Consider the following 15101-nt stretch of genomic DNA (forward strand, 5'->3'; position numbering starts at 1 on the left):
TCCATATAAGGACAACAATGGGAGGAGACGGCCGCCCCGTTTCACGGCGACTGGTGAGGGTTCAATAACAGCTAAATAATACATGCGTTGGCAGACGCTCAGAAGCAAAGCTATCACAGACAAATAGATCTTATTGTCTCGGAAAGGGACCCTTCGCCGCCGCGGTGTCCCTTCCCATGTGGAGCGCGCGAGGAAGCCGACAGCCCATCCCAGGGCCTGCCTGAGCCTCATTTCCACCGGGAAGCGCTCTGGAAAGCTCCCGGGTACCGAGCAAGCTGCGGAGGCAGAGCGATGCCTGACGCCGTGGCCAGCCCAGGCGGGAGGCAGGTGGACGGATGGGGCAGCCCTGAGCCGCCCTGCCTTGAAGCGAGGGGGGCTCAAAACTACCGAAATCCAAATCCCTAAAGAGAAGAGAGGTGCTGGGGCCACCTGGACCCCGGGAGCCCCCCGGGTGGCAGAGCAGCGGGCTGCTTGGGGGCATCTCCCTTGCGCTGCCAGCGCGCGCTCCTTCCTGCTGGGCATCAGGAGGTGGAAAAGTCTCCATAGACGGACATGACCCTTCCTCATAATTCCCCTCTGTAATGAGGGCATCCCGGGGGCCACCTGCATACGGGACGGGCCACGAGCCGTCGGGGACGAGCATCGCCTTCCACCGCCGACCAGCCAACGTGATGGGGACATAACTGCCCGAGTGTCACAGCAGGGAACCTGGATAAGGTCCCGCAGGAGGACGGGGACTCGCCCCCCGTTTCCTAACCCCCAAGCAACCACCACAGCGGAGCTCTGCCTGCCTTTCCCGTGCTCCCGGCCGCGGCTCCTGCTCGCCGCAGCTGTGGGTCTGCCCGGCCGGCCCCGAGGCAGCAGGCGGGACGCGCAGTGCGGACGTTGGCTTCGGTGGCTGCAACCAGCCGCGTGGAAGATGAGGCGCTGTCTTGCATCACCTGCTTTCCTCTTTGCAAGCGCTGTGCGGGCAAAGGGCTGCTAATGCATAACGCACGGACATCGGAGCAGGAGGGGCAAGGGCCAGAAGGAAAGCAAGAGGAAAAGGACGAAGAGAAGGACGTGGATATAGTCAGACCCACCAGGCATGGTCCTTTTCCTTCCTTCTTAAACCACCGCTCAGGGAATTTGCCCTGGGGAAGCCTCCAGCCTTGCCGGCAGGATGCAGCCCGGACCAGCTCCGCTCCTACCCGCCACGCACCGAGCGCCGGCTCACGGCTCCCGCCCAGGAGGGAGCGGGGACGCGTCGGCAGGCTGCGGTCCCCCCAGCTGCGAGGACCGCGGCTCGGCACCCTCCCCGCGGAGCCGTCCCACACGCGGGCAGAAATGCCAGGCGCTTCCCCCGGCTCCGTTCCTTCCCGCAGCCTCGAGAGGATTTGCCCGCGAGAAGGGGCGGCTCTGCCGATAGCAGAGACGGCCGCGGACCCCAGCCAGCTCCGGCGTTCGGGCAGAAGGGCAGGCGATGGGCCCGTTCCCACGTCGCTCAGGAGACCCTCAGCCCTGCCAAAAACGAGCCCTGCCTCTAGCAGACACCCCGTGAAACCCAGCTGAGGGGACAATGCCAGCGCCTTCCTCCGTGCAACGATGCGAGAACCCCCCAAACGCCCCTGCCAAGGCGTCCGGGACGTAGCAGCCTCAACACCCGCCGGGGCAGGAAGGCGAAGAGCCCAGGCGCCGCGCAGCACCCGCGCGCCCTCGGGGACCTCCCCGTGCCCTGCCAGGGGGGCCCGAGGCTGCAGCCACATTACCTGGAGGCAGCTGGGGACGGCAGGAGAGACGAGCTAGCGCGGACGCGGCCCGAGTTCACCCGTCAGCGAACGGCCGCCGGCGGTTTTGCGAGGGTTGTGAGCGACGGGAGCCTTACGGAAAGCTGGCAAGACTTTCCGTAGAAGGCAGGGTCCTTCCTTTCTGGAGGAGGGTCTGCCGCTGCCGCTGGGGAAGATCCTCCAAAGCCTCGGCGCCGCTCGGGAGAAAGCACGCGGCGGCTCACCGGGAAGCGCAGCCAGCGGCTGACGGGGACCAGCGCCTCGCGGGCTGCTCAGAGGCAGGAGCGGACAGTTTAAAGAGGAGACAACGCGCTGGGTCAAGGTCGTAGGAAGCCACGAGAGTGGAAACAAGCAGCTGGTTTCCAGTGATGGGAGGAGGAAAAGGAGCAGAGAGAGATGCAACAAGAGTAAAACATCAGATCAACAGGCTCGGAAAGTCGTCTCTGCAGCAGTGCCCAACATGGGCACGACTGGGGCAGCACGGTTTGCCAAGGTCAAAGGCAGCGTTGCGCTACCGAAGACGGGAGCTGAGGAGATGCCCGAGACGGGCTCTAAAGGAGCAGGAAGGAGCAGACATTGGACATATTCTGCACAGAAACAGGCTGCAGGATGAAGACAGTGCGGATGAGGAGAGGCTGAGTCATGGCTTGCACCTTGCTCATGAGCAAATGCCACAGTCTGAGCTCAGCTGCAGAGCGGTGCCATCTGCAGCAGCCAAAAAAAAGGAAACCGAGCAGGGTAGGGCACTCGCAGGCAGGGACCGAACATGGTTCGCACGGCTCTGCTCAAGCCGATGGCTAGACAGCCACCAGGAGACAGCACAGAGACCTGTCCGTAAGAGATGGAGCGAGAACATTCAACCCTCGCTGCTCCTCCCCGAGAGGCAACGATAGCAGAGGCAGCAACGAGGTGGATTTTTCCAGGCCCCAACACTCCCGAGGCAGAAATTTCTCTGCTCCAAATTAGAGGGTCACTGAGCTCCCCATTACATCCGACCTAGCGGAGAATTTGCCCTTGGGGGGGAGGAAGCAGGGAAGAGCCTGTGAATCGCACTCATCACAGGGCAGCTAAGCTGGAAAAGAGCTCAAGTTGGGAATGTCAAAAAGAGCAAGTCTGAAGGCTATTTTTGTAGCAGGAAGAACCAGAAATCTGGGTCAGAAAGGAGAGGAGATGTGCTGGTGGCACGCTAGATCAGCGAGGCGTTGCTCCCGGCTCAGGGCCGTGATGCCAGCGGTCCGGCTGTGCCACGCTGCAGAGCTCCAGGTCCCGGGGGCCTCTCAGAACTGGAGTTCAAGGATTCAGGGCCATTTCCAGCACCATGCCGGGACTGCAGAGCACATTAGCAGGGAAAAAGCTGCTGTAACCTGCTGGGCAGGAGCTTCAATCTGCCTTCTGCCTTTGGGGAAACGGAGACGCCGTGATTGTGCCCAGGGCCAGGGAGGAAGTCGATGGCGAGGCATGACCAAAACGCATTTTCCCCGAGCGTCGGCTGCTGCTCGCCCGGGGAGAGCGAGTCGATGGGCAGGGGCTCAGGACGACATGCTTTATGCTAATCAATAGCAAACAGGAACACGGCAGGAGGTTTTCTTCTTGCTTCCCACTGACTCACTGCTCTGGACTTGGCAATTCAAATATTGTCGATTATCTCTCCTGCCATAGAAAAGAAGGTTTTTGGCAAAGATTTCTAGAAAACTTGGGTTCATCCCAGTACAAGTCAGGAAAACTTTTGAAAAGTCAACCATTCACAGGATGGAGGAAATCTTTTCCTGAAAAGCTAAAGCTAGCTGTCTCTCTCCCCTTCCCTGCTAGGGAGGCAGCGTCTTCCTGGGCTCGTGAGAAAATATCACCATTTGTTTCAGACAGTAAAACACCCTCCTGCCTGTCTTCTTTGCCCTGGCCTCCCTCTTTCAGATAGAGGGAAACTCCCTTGGATTTGTAAGGGGACAGGCAGGCAAAGCCAGGCGGACACGTCAGCCCTTTCCTAAGGGGAATTTGCCATGGGGAGCAGGAGCTGGTGGGCCCTGGGGAAACCAGCTTTTTCCTGCCTTGTTTTCTCGACACAGCTGCAGCAGAGGAACAGGCTGGAAAGCTGTGCCTTTAAATCAGAGACAGGCTCATCCCCACCTGGAAAGGGCACGTCCACAGCTCCGATAGGGAGGAGAGCCTCTGCAGTCCCTGCGATCAGCAAACGAGGGCTCACAGAGCGGAGCCCGACTGGCGGCAGGGATTCGAGAGGCCACGAGCGCGATGCTCAGCCCCGAGCACTCGAGTTCGTCTGTCCCTGCGCCGGGCTGCACGGGGCAGTGCTCCTTGAGCCGGTACTAAGTCAAACACCAATGCAGAGGGAGTTTCAGAGGACTGGCAAGCTCAACTCACCCAACATCAGGGCTGATGCAAGGGGGGTCTGCTCAGGTGGAGGCCGGGGGTGCTGCTCGTGCTGGGGGACAGGCAGGCTCCTCCATCCCGCTGGAGCGCCACGCGTTGCTCTGGGAGCGTCGGCTGCAAACGAATGAAGCTAAAAAACCAAACCCGCAGTGAGGCAATGCGGATGGGGCACGTACATGCTCCCGACCCTGACCCGCGCACCCCGCATCCACCTGAGCCACCAAGGCCTTCCCAATAAGATGCCATTTAGGAGAGAAACGCCAACCGCATTCCCCTTCAGCATGATCTTATCAAGGCTCGTCCTGCCAGCCACAACTAATTAAATCCTGCATGCAGTCCTTGCTTAAATGCAAGTTTGTTTCCTCTAGTAACAGAGCCAAGGACAGCGGCAGCCCGCGTGCACCTATATCTAGCAAGAACATCTGCCATGCCAGCTCGCGGTAGCCCTACCTGCATCCTCTGGGTATACCCAGGCCTAACATCACTGGTGTTTGCAGGGGACAGATAACGGGTGCGAGAGGCTGTGCAGGAGCCCGCTGTGATTGCCAGGGCATGAGGTGCTTTTGCTTTTTTTTAAATTAAAAAAAAGCATCGAGCACAGGCTGGGGTCCTCCTGTCCTTGGTGCCACCACTGGCCAGCAGGTCCCTTAGCGAGACCTGAAGGGAGCACACTGTATTTTGCACTGCACATTGCATCACTCATACTGGTGCAGCACAGGGTGTCCCAGAGGGCCCAAAAGTCAACTGCTGTCTCAGGAGATTGCAGCCCAATGGCAGGACACAGCTCTCAGATTAACAAAGGAGAAAAAAAAGGACAGAAGAGATGGAGGAGCCAGCAAAGCTGCCGGTGTTTCCAGCACGGCTGATGCTCTGAGGCCAGTAGCTCAGCCCAGCCGGCAGGGCTGCCCCATAACCTGGCTCAGCTGCCTGGCCCACTTTGTGACCCGCAAGCAATCAGAGGAAAGCACCTAGACTGCTGTAATGAGCACTTTATTAGGAGATCTTTACCACAGGATGGTATGTAATAAAGCCCCATTTGCAGTTTTAAATCTGGGGAGGCTCCTGTGCAGCATCATGATCCCTCTCTTCTGGCTTCCTCCAGCTAATCCCCCCGCTGCCGGGGAGGTGCTTCCGCTTTAAGGAGACTCCAAAAGGCACCACAGCTCTGAAACGCCGCGGAAACCTCCCTAATCTGCCTTCCATATTGCTTAAGTCCTCAAAGTCCCCAGAAGCCCTCACAGGCATTAACCCAACAGTCAAAGTCTATCCCCCTGCTAAGGGGGAATAGCACAGGAGTTTAAAGCTCAGGAAGCAGGATGATCAGGCAGTTAAAGCTCTGACAGAAAACCCGATAGCCGGGGATGCAGTCCCATCTGCCATATGCTTCCTCCGAGACTCTTTAGCGCTATTTTTGGGCGATCCATGCTCGCCTGCCTCGCGGGGAAGGTGGGTGGCTGGGAGGCTACCACAAGCTGTTGTGCTCTGTGCTCATATAAGAGCTGGGTACCGAGACAGAGTAAACTGAACAGCCTCATCCTCCCCAAATGGGTCTGTTCAATATTTCTGTGCGAAATCTGGCACACAGCTGGGAGTCAGGGACACCGGGGGCCAGGGCTGGCTCCCGGCAGACGCTGCTGGCCAGCACCAAGGAGCTGCCAGAGAAGGCACCAAGGAGCGATTCGCAGAGCGAATAGAAGGAGCACATGTTTTGTCTGGCTTCGCCTCTGAAGGCCAGAAGCCAGCACATTATCCCTAAAGAGCTCAGAGCCAAGCAGGGGAAAGAGCTAGAAGGGAACAGTTCTTCCAAGCTAGGAGATAATAGAAAAAAGTGCTCATATGCTCCCACCCTTAGTTCAACCTGTCTAGAAACTAACTCTCCAACAAGCCCATTCGATGCCACTTCATTCCAAAAAAAAATACAGCAAAGTAGTCATGTTCCAGGGGCAGCAGAGCCTAAAGTGGGAGCGGGGCTGGGAGGAGTGTCGGGGAGGCCAGCGCCGGGTGCTGAGGCAGTGGGAATGGATGGTCCCACTGTCTTGCTGCACAATCCACAGTTCAGGTTTGGGCCCATGCCCAGACTCGGGCAGGGTGGGAAGGTGGGAACAGCCTCATCTCCACTGCGAGGGCACTGCAGCTGCAATTGGGACAGCCAATTGCTTCTCCCCCTCCCATTATCCCATGGGGCCAGAGCTGGCATTAGCCAAGAGGGAGGGAGAGAGACGGAGCCGTCCTCGTGCTTGCACTTAGGTGCCTTCCCTTTTGCAAACATGGCCGAGGGGAGAGCAAAGCAGGATGAAATCAGCTCGCAAGGGAGAACGCGCGTGCAAGAGCCGAAGGAGGCAGCAGGGGGGATAAATCCCAAGATACCTCGCTACAGAGTTCACACTGAGGTGAATTGCTAGCAATTTTATAATAGGAAAACAATTTGTGTCAGTCTTACCCAAAAAAGCTCCCATCAGTGCAGCAGGAGCAGGAGAAGCAGCACTCGTTCGCGGTGCCCATCGACAGCACCTGCACGCAGACGTCAGCACCAGAGGCCAGGCCTGCCCGACGCAGACAGCACTCAGCATCGCTGCTGAGCTCTTCACAGCAAAAACTCACCCAAAACTCAATATCCGTCATCAATGCCCTGTAAAGTGGGCAACCCACCTGAGAAATCAAGGTGCAAAACACTTCCTGGAGGTGCAAAGAGCTGCCATAGAGCAGGTCTTGCGTGCAGAGGGAATCACAGACCTGCTTACCGCCAGAGGTGCGCCAAGTATTTTTTTCATGCTCAGTGGAAGGAAGAATTAGGTTCATTCACTATATAAAGCAGCTATATAAAACAGAGATTACTGCCTAAACATTTCATTGGCTAAGCCTGAAGAATCCCCCCCCAGAGCCAAAGGAAGTCGTGAACCCATCGCTTAGACCAGGGGCGATTTGGGGTTGGTGCTGTGCTCCCGGCCCAGCTGGGATCACACACAATCATTAGCACCAGCTCTGTAACAGAGGTCTGCAAAGAAGGAGAGAGATGGAGTTTATAAGCCTAGAACTTGCTTCAGTGACAGATTTAGGGAATTCTGCACAAAAACACCCTGATGGTTGCTCCTGTTGCCCTGGCGACGCAACAGGACTCAGCATTATTTATGGGTTTTCAATAACCAGGAGGGCACCAAGATGATATGGCTCACTGATCTCCCTAATGAAAACGTTGGCGAGCCATAATATCGGACCACAGAATAGTGGTGAATCACGTGGGCCGAAGAAGAGGCAGAATGAACCGGGTTGCAGTCAGAGTGGATCGGAGTGATTTTGCCTGTTAAAGGTGAAAATTGCAGAAGAAGCAAGAGTTCTCACCTCTCCACCTGCAGTTGTGATGAAGTGCCTGCGATGGGGGAAACCAAGATCCCAGTAACTGAGCTCATCGCAGTAGAGATGAGGGGAGAAGGAGTGGGGATGCCAGCCCCCTTAAATATCAATAATTACCATGACTGAAAAATACACACTTTGTAGCTCTATTTAAGAGGCCCGGAAGAATAGCGGGGTGGGTGTGGAGGAACTCCCAATTGCTTCTCCTGAATTATCGGCAAGCTGCCTCCTGCAAGGCTGACATCCAGAAACAAAACAATCATTACGCTACAAACCGCTGAAGAGAGGGAAGAGATCTGTCAGGCTGCTTCGCGATTAAACATTAAACATGCAAATCGGAGCTGCAGCCTAACAAGTGACAGACTGAGCACTCGGTGCCCGCGATGGAAGTGGCAGGAGACGGGCAGCTCCCGGCAGCGCGGGGTGGGCAAATGCCGCCGTCCAGGAGCTGCAACCGACGGGGAAAGTGAGTGAGAGCACAGCCTGGAAGAGGAGCATAAACAGGGAGTGGGAGGCTGGAGAGTTAATGGGAAAAGAGGAATCCTGGATAAAGCCAGCAGGGAACAAGGCAAGCCCAAAGGACCAACCTCTCTGCCCACAACTACGGAGCCTTGTGCAGACAGAGGCAGCATCCTCTCCTTTTGCACCGAGGGAGATGGCACTGCACCAGGTACCTGCAAAAAAGGCATCAGCGTTGCATCAACTCTGTCTCGGGCACCGTTGCTGCAGACCAGCTGGAAAAGCTCCAAGGACAGCAGTGCAGGTGATCAGAGGTCTTGCAGACACGGCCACGGAAGGGAGATTGAAGGATCTGGGGTTTGTTTAGACTAGAGAGAACACGATGAAAAAGTCTTTTACACAAAGAGCAGCGGCAGAAGGAAGGAATAATCCAGTCCTTCATGTCTGCTGTGGAAAGGACAAGAAATAATGGGCCTAAACTGCAGCAAGGGAGGTTTTGACTACATGGTAAGAAAAAGAACTTTCTAATAAGGACTATTAGAGCCCTGCAACAGACAGCCCAGGGAGGCAGCAGGGTCTCCGCCACTGGAGGCTTTTAAGAACAAGGCAGACAAATATCTGTCAGGAATTATACCGGAATAGTTGATCCTGCCTTGGGGCAGGAGATAAATCCCTTTTTGAGGTCCTCTCCAGCTCTCCCTTCCTGCAATTCCACATTAGCTATGTCACCAAAGGCTTTATGCCTTTCAGAAGCAAGCATCTCCCCAAGCACATCTATCACCAGCAGAGTGCTGTCATTAGCAAAGCTAACCAGACCGGTGCATGGAGCTGCACAGAGGTGAAGACCCACGAACCCAGACCGAGGGGCTCAGCGAGCTCTTGGTGACCCAGTGCAACAGGGACCGCTGCTCCCCGCACCAGCATCTCAGGGGAGAAACCCTCGGTGCAAGCCAACTCCTCCCACAGCAATTGCAGTGGGAAAGGAACAGTCCTGGAAGAACAGACAGGGCTGCTCTTAAAGTAGCAAAGTACTTCAAATAGGGGAAAAATAGTGCAAGGCTTTTCTTTTTATAACCATTCATTAGCACATTTGGGGGGTATTTGGCTCTCACTGACTTGAGTAACACTGTTGGTGAACTCTGCCACAAGATACCAGCAGCATCCAAGAGCTATAGGCAAGGTTATTCCTGCACACACAGGGAAGATGCTGCCTGGAAACTACTAGGACTGATTTGCTTTTTAAAGCAGCAAACCATTGCTCCTAACAGTGACAGGACTTCCCTTCCCTTTCAAAGGCAAACTCTTTCTTCATGTCAACTGCTCAGCATAAGCTGAACAAATGAACTAGACCCAAGTCTCCTACCTCCTGTAACCTTTATTCCCCACCGAGCTGCTTGTCAGCTGTTTGCTGATCATGTTCATAACTCTATTCAGGAGCGTTAGCTCATCCAGGCTGGCGAACCCTCGCAGGGAGGGCACGCTCTCCACACTGCTCCAGCGCTGTGCCGGCAGCAGCTGCGACCGTGCAGGGTCCAGGGTGGCTGTTTGTTTCTGCAATGCAGAGTGGTTTATAGCCACTCTGCAGACAGCAGGGCTGCAGCCGGCCCCATGCTCCTGGCCAGCTGGGGTGAACCCCACTTACGTGGCCAGTGCCTTTCTGATGCTGTAATGCAATAAATCTGTGCTGTTCTCTGGGGACCACTCTCCAGACACAGGGAGAGGTTGGGCATAGCACCCTGGGAGGTTTGCTGAGAGTGTGCAGACTAAAGCCACCCACAAAGCACGGGAGGAAAAGGGGGAAGCAACCTACCTGGGGTCCCCCAGATTGCTGCAACCAGCCATGAACTCCAGTGCTTCCCTCATGCCAGGCTGAGGAGCCAGCCTCCTCCTGGGAGGAGGAGGAGAGACAAAAATCAGCACCCAGCAAAAGCCTTCGTGCTGGCTGCAGAGGCTCCTGCTCCAACAGGAGCAGCTGCATTTTGCCTAAGCTTCTCCAACCTCTGCAAAGAGATACTGATGCCCCAGACCAGGCACGACATCCAGGTCAAGGACAAACCCACCCAGGACCATCCTGGGTCTCACTAGGTGTGCAGGCCTGTCTGCACATGCGAAAACCTGCAGGTGTGGGACAAGCACCTATTTATACACAAGCCTTGCTGCGAGGAGCAGTACGTACACCAGAGCCAAGGTGTGCAGGCATGCCTACATTTTGGCAGGGCAGCGCAGACCCTCCTCCTCCCATGCATGCTCCCCAGCTGTGGGGCTGCTGCTCCTGGTCCCACTGCCTCCGGAGGGTGATGCCGTGAATGAGAATCAGATGCAAGGCAGGATCGTGGGGAGAGCCAGGTACCCGGTCGCTATAGAAACCGGCTGCAGGAGGATGGAGAGGAGACAGGGCGTGCACCCCTGCCATGCGTGCTGCTACCCGGGCTGGAGGATGGGGTGGCAGCAGCTCCCCCAGGCTGGGGCCGGTTTGGGTTCCCGCAGCTCCTCTAGCACCTGCCGCATGCCCTGCCCAGGGATGGGGACCAGAGCATGGGGCGGCACAGGCTGTCCTGCTTCCCAGGACGAGCTATATCACCTCTGCCTGCCTCAGCTCTTTACCTCTGTAGTAGAGAAAAACAGCCTTTTCCTGCCAGGTTGTTGTGCATACAAATTCATCAATAGCTGCTCAACGCACTTATGTAGTAGGGGGATGGCAGCATTGCCCGGCTTTGGGCAATAACCAGCATTAGAGGAGTATACAGGCCACCAGCCCCAGCCTTTCCCTCCCCTGTTTAATTCGAACCAGGAGCTCAGTGCACTTTGCAAACCAAAGTGATGGAGTAATCGCTGTTCAGGGGGAGGCAAGGAGGCAAAGGACAGGGAAAGGGAAGCCCAAGGTGGCCGGGGTCCCCGACCCTCAGCCCATTCCCATCCCCGATGCTGCCCAGTCTCAGGTATTGCAGCCCTACATATGCAATCTAATCAGCATGACCTACAAATTAGCTTCTACACCCATTTTATGCTGAACATGGTAAGACTACAACAGACCCTGGCAACACTTCAAATTAGGACCGCCAATTAATGTTCCTCTTGGGGCTAATTAAACATTACTTTCCATAGCACTTTTTCCCCTCCCCTAAATACTTTGCCAACTATTTCCAGGCCCAGTGCAACGCAGCTGCCTTTGGGGCAGAATGCAGCAGCCCCCGCGCTGCAAGGGGAACGCTCCCCAGGCAGCCGCTGGCTCTCGCAGCTGCGAGCATCTGTGCAAGGGCCTCTGTCTGTTTGCAACTTCTAGCATGGGCTGAAGTGATTTAATTTTTGGAGTGATCAGTGGGTAAATTGGCCTTGCAGGGATTTCAATCAATGGCTCCCTGAAGTCAAGAGTTTACAATTCCCTCTACTTTGAGCAAAATACCTTTAAGCACAGAAGTGACAGTTCAGTGGCTGGTGGCAGACTCTTACCTGTCCAGATCCACAGGTGACAGCACAGGTTGCTGCCCTACAGTACACTGCAACAAGGCAGCAGGGCTTGCACCCACCTCCTCAACTCTGCCACAATCTACACGTCCAGCAGCTGGGCATTATAGTCCAAGATGCAACAGTGCTAAAAGTAGAGCTGTTGCAGGGAGGCACAGCAGGAGGAAACAGGACAGGGGGGTGGACAAAATTCCCCAGGCTCTTGCATTCTCCAAACCCAGCAATGGAGATGGAGCAGCCCCCACAGCCGGTGGCAGGAAGGAGATACAGCCTGGCAGCGCACAGGGGACGGTCCCTGCTCTGCAGGTGACTAGAGGGCACAGTCCCACAGTCCTGGCCAGTGCAAAGTCACTGAGAAAATTTTCAAAAATGAGGGGTAAGGGGGAAAGTAAAAAGAAAAAAAAGAAGAAAGAATCAGAGATGAGAAAACATCTTGCCTGGTACTGCCGGCCCTAAACCCCAGGAGAGCATCAGCTACTGGGCTTTTCCTCCCGTTTCCATAGCAACACAATTTGGTGCTCTTTACCAGCGCTCGCTCCCCCTTCTTCCCCCTAGTTAATTTTATTTCGTGTTTTGAAATAAAAGTGGTTGATACGGCTTTTGTCTACAGAGCCTCATCGGGGAAGGAGGGAGGATACGAGTAGATCTGCAGAGGGAGAAGGGTGATCCGGACCCCTCTTGCCCCCAAAGCAGCTGCCTGGAAACAGCAGCTTTCCCAGCAGGGCAACCGCTCCCCAGCTAAGGCGCACTGGGGTGCTGCCAGCAAACCCCAGGGTAGCCTCATCCCTTTGGGGTGATGACCTGAAGATGGGTGCCAGTCCCATCATTCACTGTATTTGGCCTTGAGAAACATCCCAGCACCTCAGTTCCTCTTGTGCAAGGTGGAGACCATCGTCGTCCTTCAGCCTGTCCTCTCCATGCCTGCAGGACAGGGCCCCTCACCTACCGTAAATGCACAACTGCAGCTCCAGGTCCCACCTAACACCAACGAGGGCAACAACCTGACTCCTGCCTTGGAGCAGCTCAAGGATAGAAGGCACAGAGTTCAGCCCCCAAAAATAGTGAATAACGAACAAGCACACAGAAAAGGCAGCCACGAGCCCTGATGCTCCAAAAACAGGAGTCCCTGCATTCCCAGGGAGCACGTTGCCAAGGTCTGAGCAGGGACGGGGCTGGGAGACCCACCAGTCTGCAGGCGCACGGAGCCAAGCTCCAAACGCACAGCACGAGGCCAGGCAGGCAACAGCACGAACAGCCCCTTCGCCTTTATATGGTTAATCCCCGCACCCGAAACCCCTAATCCTGATGCCAGCCCCCGGGCTGAGCTCAGTTAGACCCAGGCCAGCACAGAGCAAGCTCAGCCCAAGGCTGCTGCTCGACTTGTCTGGAGCATTCGGGCTGATGAACAGGAACACATCTGCTAGTTGCTGACAGTAGGGCTGTTTGGGAATGTTTTCATTAAATATTTCTCATAGAAAATTCCAACTCATTGAGATTGGGCTCATTTGCCTGAAATAATTGGTCTGGATAAATTTTTCCAGTTAAAGGATGAGAAGCATGCTGGAATTTTTTTTGAACTACAAAACATTTTGTTTCACAATGTAATTTATAGGCAAAGAGTGTTAAGGGAATAAGAGAGATCAACTTAACATTTTGATATGGTAGGGAAAAAACCTTCAGGAACCAGATAGTTCGGTGGATTTTCCACTGGCAGATTTTGCATTAACATTTTGACTTTTTAAACCCTAGGTGAGAACAGAAAAGTGTTTCAAAAATCTCTATTCTCACAGCAGAAAAGCTTCCCGTTCCCACTCGTGGCCTAGGAAACACATTAGTAACCACTGAGCAGGGCAGGTCGCAGCCTGGAAGGGGGCTCAGAATAATTCATCACTCCCAAACTCTGCAGTAGCTGCCATACAACAGTGCAATGGGCGTTAGAGAGGCTCTGGGTGAACCAGCAGCCCTCAGGATTTTGTTTGGAGCAAGACTCAGGCTGGGTGGTGGGAGAAGGCTCCTGTTTCACCCCAAACCACCCAGCTGATTTCAGAGCAAGGTCCAGCACATCCCTCTCTGGCTGCTCCAGGTCTCAGTCTCCTACAAAATACCAAAGGCAGTGGCAGTCACCAGCACCCTGCCAGCAGGGTCACACCAAGGAAACCCCTAGGGCTGACAGGCAAAGGCAGCTCTTGCATGGGGCAGTTCATTCCCTCCAGACCTTCCCCAGGGCCACCAGCCTCACCCTGCACCAGGAGGCACCGCTCCTCCCAGAGCCAGGCACCAGCTCCTGGCAGCACAGCCTGCCCTTGCTGGAAAAAGCTAGAGCAGGAGAAAGCAGGCTGCTCTGACCACCCAGCTCCTACTGAAAGGCAAAACCTCCTGAGATGTTTCTGCTCATGTCACTTGCAGCAGCCAGTCAAGATGCCAGTCCTGGCCCAGCTGCTCTCACACAACCCCCAAAAGCCACCCACCCCACAGCTCAGGACAGAGCCCCACAGCACAGGACAGCTTGGAGGCCAGGGGAAGACAAGGAAAGGGGCCCTAAGTCCCCCCCCACCCTCTCACATCCAGGCTCCTGCTGCTAGGGGACACATCCACCACACTTCACCCAGGACAAGCAGCCTACCAGACCCCCAGCCCAAGGGATGGCTCTGCAAGGGGAGAAGCCCTAAGGCAGGACCTCTCACAGCTCACCCTCCAGAGGCTTGCAACACCACCCCCACCCACCCCCTTACACTGAGCACAAAGCAAAACCCCATACCTGGGCAACAAAAACCTCTACCTGTGCAAGCAGGCCCTCCAGGAGCAGCAGCACCCCCAGAAGAGCCAGAGCCCAGCCCTTACCCAGGAGCTCCCCGCTTGCTGGGCAGATATTGCCACCGTGTGGGCAGGGCTCGCAAGCACCAGCTGCCTCAGCTTACACAAATGTTAACAGCTCTTAATCAGGCTTCTCCAACACTTAAAGAAAAAAAAAAACCACACACACACACACACACCCTGGGATCAAGGCCCCCTCAGCCACTGCTGCGATCAGTGCTCGGTGCGCAAGCGGGAGCTGCTTGCACCCAGAGAGCTGAGTTTGCTCCAGGGCATCTCCAGGCAGCGGCCCGCAGTCCCCTGTGGCTCTGCGGCTACTTCTCAGGCAGCCGTGAAGGGTAACTCGGAAAACAAGTCTATTATCGGGAGGCTTAATTGCACGAAGTGGGGGGTCCTCATCTCCAGGCTGCAGGCTGAGAGCTTGGAAACTGCTGGTCTCGTGAGCAAAGGGGACGAAGGACAACGTGAAAAATAAAGACGCGCTCAAGGTCACGCAGAAGGCCGTGAAGGGCATCTGTGCCCTCCGTCTCTCCCCTGCACGAGCCCCCGCTGCCTCCCCTGCGGCCGCTGCAGTGGCTGGAGCTGTTATTTAATGTGCACCACGCCGTAGCGCCCGCGGGCCTGTCCCCGCTGACGGTACCCGCGCCTGCGGCAGGGCGACAGCAGTGCATGTGCACGCGGTTGCAAACGGGGTGCGGAAGAACAGGGAAAGCTTTCGGGTGCAATAAAAGTTCCTGCTCGAAATACCAGAGTGAGTGCTCAAAGCATGCCGGTGGGTAGCACAGAGGGAATCGGATGGCCTCACCCATACCGGCTGGCGGCTGATGCTCCGGTGGCAAAACGATTAGCCTGGGTCCTCTG

At 55.8% G+C, this 15101-nt stretch overlaps 1 protein-coding gene across 1 annotated transcript in view; it reads right to left on the bottom strand.

Moving 5' to 3' along the window:
* SRCIN1 (SRC kinase signaling inhibitor 1) overlaps positions 1 to 1768 on the bottom strand; it is an 87359-nt gene extending 85591 nt beyond the window's left edge. The window contains exon 1 of the mRNA XM_068918893.1: positions 1749 to 1768. The gene's annotated coding sequence lies outside the window, so the exon portion shown is untranslated. The remainder of the gene's footprint in view (positions 1 to 1748) is intronic.
* Between the last annotated feature and the right edge of the window lie 13333 nt (positions 1769 to 15101).

Source organism: Struthio camelus, chromosome 25 (assembly GCF_040807025.1).
Source record: "Struthio camelus isolate bStrCam1 chromosome 25, bStrCam1.hap1, whole genome shotgun sequence".
NCBI classification, from domain to species: Eukaryota; Metazoa; Chordata; class Aves; order Struthioniformes; family Struthionidae; genus Struthio; species Struthio camelus.